At 41.4% G+C, this 6,767-nt stretch overlaps 1 long non-coding RNA gene across 1 annotated transcript; it reads left to right on the forward strand.

Annotated features, from left to right (window-relative positions):
• Positions 1-2,183: 2,183 nt before the first annotated feature.
• Positions 2,184-4,716, forward strand: LOC133629141 (uncharacterized). Its single transcript, XR_009820967.1, has 4 exons — positions 2,184-2,328; positions 2,846-2,899; positions 3,662-3,897; positions 4,663-4,716. It is a non-coding gene; the product is annotated as an uncharacterized LOC133629141 (long non-coding RNA).
• Positions 4,717-6,767: the final 2,051 nt, after the last annotated feature.

The raw sequence follows: 6,767 nt of genomic DNA on the forward strand, positions 1-6,767 counted from the left end.
ATGATGTTCCTTGCTGCCTAGTCCCCCTCGTAAAAATGGAAAGAGAATTTCACAGTGACAACCATCTATGAAATATTTTGTAAGCCTGAGTACATTTATGGCAGCCATCCTTGAAGTGTCTGAGTATCTCACAAGACCATTGCCACAACTGCTTACCCTTGCCCAGAAGTAGGTTTAGAAAGTGGGGTATATTTTGGGGCTATCTGAAGTTTGAAACTACTTGCACTAATGCCTGACTTCTTTGTATCTTCTTCCTTCAGCAGTTTAATAGCTCTGTGTTTTGTTTGCTTTTGTTATGAAAGCAGCATGGTAGAAGTACAGGCTTTTCTGCAGATTTCCCATTCATGTACAAATGCTAGTGCTGCAATTGTTCCTTTGATAACAAATGCTCTTAATGCCTTGTTTGCCATCTCTGCCACATATCACTAACCATACTAGATGTCACTTGTCATTGGACTACTGCTCTTTCTATATGTGGGGTTTTTTCAGTAACCATTAGACCTTCTCACTGCAGATCCCTGTATGATTTTTTACTTTTTCTTTGCTTGCAGCAGCAGCTAATGGTCCCAGTGAAATACAGGAGCTGTGCTTTGAATCCAACATGCCAATCCATAAAAATAAATTGTCCCTGCCCTAGTTAAACAGCTTACAGTGTAAACAGTAAAAAAGGGCAGCTGATGGGAGAAAGGCCATTTCTGTACTGCTACTATCATTTAGTGTCCCTTTCAGAACTGTTGCCAGGATCAAGATGCACTAGAGTGTAAGTGCTAGTTCCAGACACGCTGAGAAAAAGGGGAGAAAAATAAATTAATCAGTTAAACAAAGAGTTTCTCTTTATTGCAAGAAGTACACAAAATGTGACCCAAGTATCACACCCTCATTAAATCCTAGCCACTTACCAACTTCATTAGTTCAAGGATTGTGGTGCTTTTAATCTTTGTGAACTGGGTCACTGCAGGATTCAGGCTAATGTTTGAGTCAATGTAGGGTTTCAGTTTCCTTCCCCTACCACCGTGTGTTTTGTAGTCTGTCTGTTCTCACTCAAATGTAGTAAATATGAAGGAAGTCAGATTTCAAAGCTTGGCTTTTTTTGTTCTTTAATAGCCATGTCAGGTTCTTTCCTTGGTTTGTTGCTAGGTTGTTTAAATGACTTATAGGAAGTAATCAGGGATCAAAACCCTGACCCACGGTACTCAGCACTGTACCGTCTTTTGCTTCCGCAGCTCCCAGAGATAAAAGCTTGAAAATGTTTCAGGTGAAAGTGAATTTTCTTGGCTGGAGTTGCAAACTACTTCCCTGAGTGATGTTTTATAGCAGCCTGGTACCTACCTCATCTGCAAGGAGGACATCAGTGAAGTTCAGGCAGCTTCCAATGCCCTTCTCATGCTTTCCCTCTGAAAATCCAAATGCTTCTGCAAACTGACACAACGAACAGACACATAATCCTCGAGGTTATGAGTCCAAAGACTGGCAAGACACCTCCCTGGCCAGTCAAACTATAGTTAACGTAGACAGACGGTTCTTCAGACTCTTTTTTAATAGACAAGCCTGGGCTCTCAAACTCCTCTTCAAACTGCCGGTGCCAGCTGTGACACGAAGACGTGCACCCAGAGGTGGTAGCAGTTTTTCCTTCAGATGGAAGATTCTCCCCCTTTTTTGCCTCCAGCTTATAGTTACCTCAGAGGAGGACACGTTAATGTGTGTACAGGGGCTGAGGGGATGCTGACTCCTTTCAGAAAGCATGCAGGAGTTATTCCAATAGTGATCTCCTGTGGTTGGAAGTAATTATGTTGCTGCTACTAGAGAAGCTGTAGGGAAGATGGATGTACACACATAGGTACCTTATCCAGTTTTGTGGGGTGGCTTTTAATTTCTAATTCAAATATCTGATAAATCTAAATGTGCAACAGCCTCAGAGAGAACTTGCATGGGGAAAAACAAGATCTGTACTTAAGGAAACCTCTTTGCAATGGAAAAAAGACTGGTAAGGCAGTCTGATGGTGAGAATTAATATGATACCTCTCTCAAATTGCATTTATTCCCTGTCTTCCTCTAGGAAGATGGAGGAATAAGCAGGTAACAGTATTGCCTAATACCCACCTATCCTACTGGAATAACTGGGCTCATATTGCAGCTCCTGCTACTGCAGCTGCAGCTGGTTTGTTAACCCATCTGATAGGAAAGAAGAGGAAGTGACTGTGGGAAGGAAAACTGGAATTTTCTGGAAGTGTTGCAAGAAGATTGGCAGGAGTCCAGCCTGGAATCAAACCTGGGAAGAGGTTTAGAAGCTGTGGAAACACATACAGAAGCACAACAGGGAAGACAAAGGTGGGTTGTGATAAGGAGATCTCCAAAGAAAAATCCCAGAAGTGATAGAAAATAACTAAGTTCAAGTAAAGTGACTTTATTTGGGACTTATCCCAAGTTGATGATGAGGTTTTACTAACAAGAGTGTTATTTTTCTGTTGAAATGTGTATTTATAGCCATTGAAAACTATTGTGCATACAGAGCTACTAAAAAACGTATGCCAGTATACCCCATGTGTAGCTGGACTAAACTGTACCAGTATAATTGCTACTGTGCCAGAAAGCCATTATGCTGCTCTGTGTTAGCATAATTAAACTAGCAGAACTCATAAGCATGGATGAATCCGTGAAGTCCTTGGAATCTTGTTTGGAGTCAGATGGAGCTGCTGGTCTCATTTTTATTACATTGTTTTTTACTTTCTTTCCTTGATTGTTTTTTTGCACAGAAATATTTCCTTATTGCCATATAATCCCTCTCAGAGTCCTGCATGCACTTAAGTGAGAATGATGGTTATTTTCTGAATGGTTTCTTTTTCAGTGTGTGGGGATGCTGAAGCTTTGAAGAGAAATCCTGGATCACTTTTTGAATGAGGTACAGAAAGTGAACTGTGGGAATAAGTGGACTTGGCTGGACTGTAACTTTCCTAGATCTGGGAGTTTTGAGTGTCTGAGGGATGCGAGAGTCCCATGTTAAGAATATCCCAGAAACTTGAAGTTCCTGAAGGAAATGCTAATCATCGTCACATGCATTCTAAACCCTACCAGCTCCTGAGATTTCAAGCATTTATGCTTGTATCCCTTACTTCAAAGGAAGTATGCCTGAAGAAAGTAGTTAGATGGTTCACAATAAAGTCCATAAATATTATAAGACAATTAAAAATATTCTAAACCAATTAATAACATTAACACTAATAACCTATCCAAAATACTATAACTTCAGCAAAATGTAGGGAGGAAGATTCTGCCCTCCCTCATCCTTTGAGAAAGGCAGGAGCACCATTCTAAATGTCAGGGAAAAGAATAGCAAAGGATTGTCATGCTTCAGCCCTTGGGAAAGATAAGCTAGATCCAGAAGGTATGAGAGGCATTTCTACACACGTCAGTGCAGAGGGGACATTTCTCTAAAGCACTTGAAGTATTTTATCTGTTTAGGAGGAGTTATAGCAACAGTAATCAATGAAATATTGGCTAAGAAAGTTGTGAAGTGATCAGGAGGATTTTTAGATGGAGGGAAAAAAAATCTTTGGAGACTTGTATATAAATGTGTAATTGTCTTTCTTTGAAGACAATGAGAAATGTCTTTGTTCTGAGGCCCAAATGCTGCTAAAAGCAAATGGGCCTTCTCTTTGCTCAGACTAAAAGGATCCTGCTTCTCTAAACAAGAATATTTGGATTCTGCCTGGGAGATGCACTCTGGCTTTGCATGCTCCATGTGTCTGCTGAGCGCACAGCTGGATACCTGCGAAGTGCTGGGTGACCACAGACTCATTTCCATGTATACTACAGCATTCCTTCAGGAGGAGAGGCTCTTCATAATGGATGCATAAGCATGCAAGCTTTATTACCTGCCCCTGCCAACTCACCAGGAAAGTATGTCATTCCTGCACCTACGGATACATAGCCAGGGATGTTTAATTATCATGTGGCTGTGCTGCCAGAAACACTGGCTTGCTCTGTCCTTGGGCTTTTCACTGAGATACACAAAACAGGACCCTCTTGCTCCACTGAATCACTACTGGTAATATTGCAGCTGCTGGAGAAAGGGAAGGGCAGACTAGGAAAAAGTTAGCCTCTTTGCTTCTGAAGAAAGTTGAGGAGGCACTGATTTTAGTGCCAATCTGTGACTTCTGTGACTTATGAAGCCCATGCTTGAAATGTGTATGACACTTGAAATACCATAATTTTGACACCACCACCTTTCCTTTTAAAGGACTTTCAGTGAACAGCATCCATTATAGTATTTTAAATTATAGGATTTAGACATAGAAGTTTTTTCTCTGCCTCTTCCCATGCTTGCAAACTAACGCTCTGAGACAGACCTGCAGTGTTACCATTTAAGTGCTGTGCAGAAGTCTGATTACAGAAATGCTATTATGAGCTTGAGAGGCAAAAAAAATACAGCAGAAGAAAGTTGAGGGATTAAGAAAGAAGAAAGAGCACAAGCCCCAGCCAAACCAAAGCCACAGGAAATGGAGTCTGAATGTAGGAGCAGGATCTAGACAGAAAGAGATTCGGCAGGAGAGAAATTGTTGCAAGGACTTCAAGGAGAAGTATGAGGCCCAGTCCTATAAAACTTATGATAAATCTGTATCCCTTCAAATGAACTCATTTGCCTGATGCTATTCTGGTTTGTAGGTCTACGATGTTAGAAAAATACCATCTTGAAAAAAACGGTGCCAGCACTGAAAAGGCAACAACAGGTAGGAACAATGTAAAGTGTAGGGAGGAGGGATTGCTTGCTTTAATCTCTTTTTGACTGAGCAGAAAGGCTCATATTCACAGAGACAGGTAGCAACTGTTCTTTTCCAAATGGGTAGGGTGTTTGTTGGGAAAACAGTGTCTCTGCTTTTGACAAAATGGAGTATGTTTCACATATGCTTATTTGCCAGTTCTGTTTCCATCAGGATAGTCCTTGTAATGCTGGATTCCTTCCCAGCCTCCTGTAGATTTTGGAAAGCCTCCCGTTCAGCTGCCATGTAGAAGGCTTTGAACTTAAAATGAGAACAGCCAAAATGCACCCAGTGCTGGGGGGGACCCTCACAACTCTCTCCTCATTTCTTTCTTCCCTGTCAGGACCACCAGGAAACTGGCAGGCACCATCCTGGGACTAGCAGTGCTGGCAGCAAGGAAAAGTGGGATTTGCAGCACAAGGTGAAAACTTTTGAGGATGGAGTCTTGGCCATTTAATTGGAAACCAGTGCCTGTTTAGTTTTTAGGATGAAATTAAATCTCTTTGTGGAAAGAAAGGCTCTTGCCCACAGAAGGGATTTAGCTGTGCAAGGTCTGATGAATAGACACCTGTCCCAGAGCCATAAAAGTGTGGGAAAGTCTGAGAGAGATGCTCCATTACTGTGGAAAACCAGGTAACATTAGGATTTCTTTGTAAAAATCGACAAACTGCTTTCTCTTCAAGGATCAGGCACACTGATGAAGAAAATGCCATCTGTGCACCAGCTCCATCTGATTATAAATGTGTCTTAAGTCAGGAGAAATAGAACTGCAAACTACTTAGCTGATAAGCACGAGCAATTAATTTAGCTGTGGCATACAGTAGGTAAGTCTTATATCAGTGTGAGCTGTGTACAGCTAAATCTGGCTCATAAAACAAACACAACTTTGGGCAGCTACTTGGCAAACACCTATCCTGCTCCACGTCATTTGGAAACATAGTCGTGGCACTGACATATGACGTATTTATTTGTTGATACATCCGATGTTTGCATATGAGGTCTGAACCAGAAAGACAGAGAGACACCCTGGGATATGGTTAATATTGCCCTTGATACCCCTGATGCACTCAGCCCTGTATTTACCTATCATAGCACATCTGAGATCCCCTTCTCACTGGCCTGAGAAGCTGCAGAAAGTTGCTGGTGTGAGAGAGCACGGCAACCCACTTTCTTCACTTCCTTCCTTTTGTTCTTGCATAAAGCTGTGGTCACTAGCATGGTAGAAAAAATAATGCATACATTTTCTGGCCTTCTTTTTAAAGGCTCTGTCAGGCTTCTTGATGCAACAGAACTAGGCTTCAGTTCTGCTGGAGAGATCCTCAGTCACATGGGCTTTGCAGAGCTGCAGAAGATGAAGTAGAGTGCTGCACCTCACAAGGGGAAGTATAGCCAGTCCCATACACCCCCCTCACAGTTTGCCCTGGATGGTTAGAACAGCAGATTTCAATAGTGATTTTAAAAAAGTATCCCATCAGCTTACAGGGATTTCTTGCAACTTCAAAAGTCGCTGCTCTGTAATAAAGGGTATCTCACTAATGAGATGTTGGAGCCATGCAGGAGATTAAGATGTCACAGGGCTGAGCACTGCATTGTTGGTGAGTTTGTGGGATTTAAAACGCCCAAGATAAGAGCTTTGTTCCTCTACAAAATACATGAGGGAAGAGGAAGAACATCTAAGGAAACAAATTGGACAATTTAAGAATAATTCCTTTTCTGGATTTTAGATAAATACAGCTACCCACCTTTTTTTTTCTCCCTCCAATTTATTTGAGAAATAGATTATTTCAGTTTTGTTTAAAAGTCACTTTGGTTCTCCTGGCCAGAAAAATGCCTTGTTATTACAATTCTAGACGTTGCACAGAGACAGTGGGTTAATTTAGGGACAGGAGGTACTGATCTTCACAAATTCATCCTTAAGTGTACATCAGCTTTATTAACTCAAACCTAGCTTAGGGAAATACGCTCTAATCTATCTTGTCCTTCAATAACATAGAGGGAAAAAGAGTATGT

Source organism: Colius striatus, unplaced genomic scaffold (genome assembly GCF_028858725.1).
Source record: "Colius striatus isolate bColStr4 unplaced genomic scaffold, bColStr4.1.hap1 scaffold_184, whole genome shotgun sequence".
NCBI lineage: Eukaryota > Metazoa > Chordata > Aves > Coliiformes > Coliidae > Colius > Colius striatus.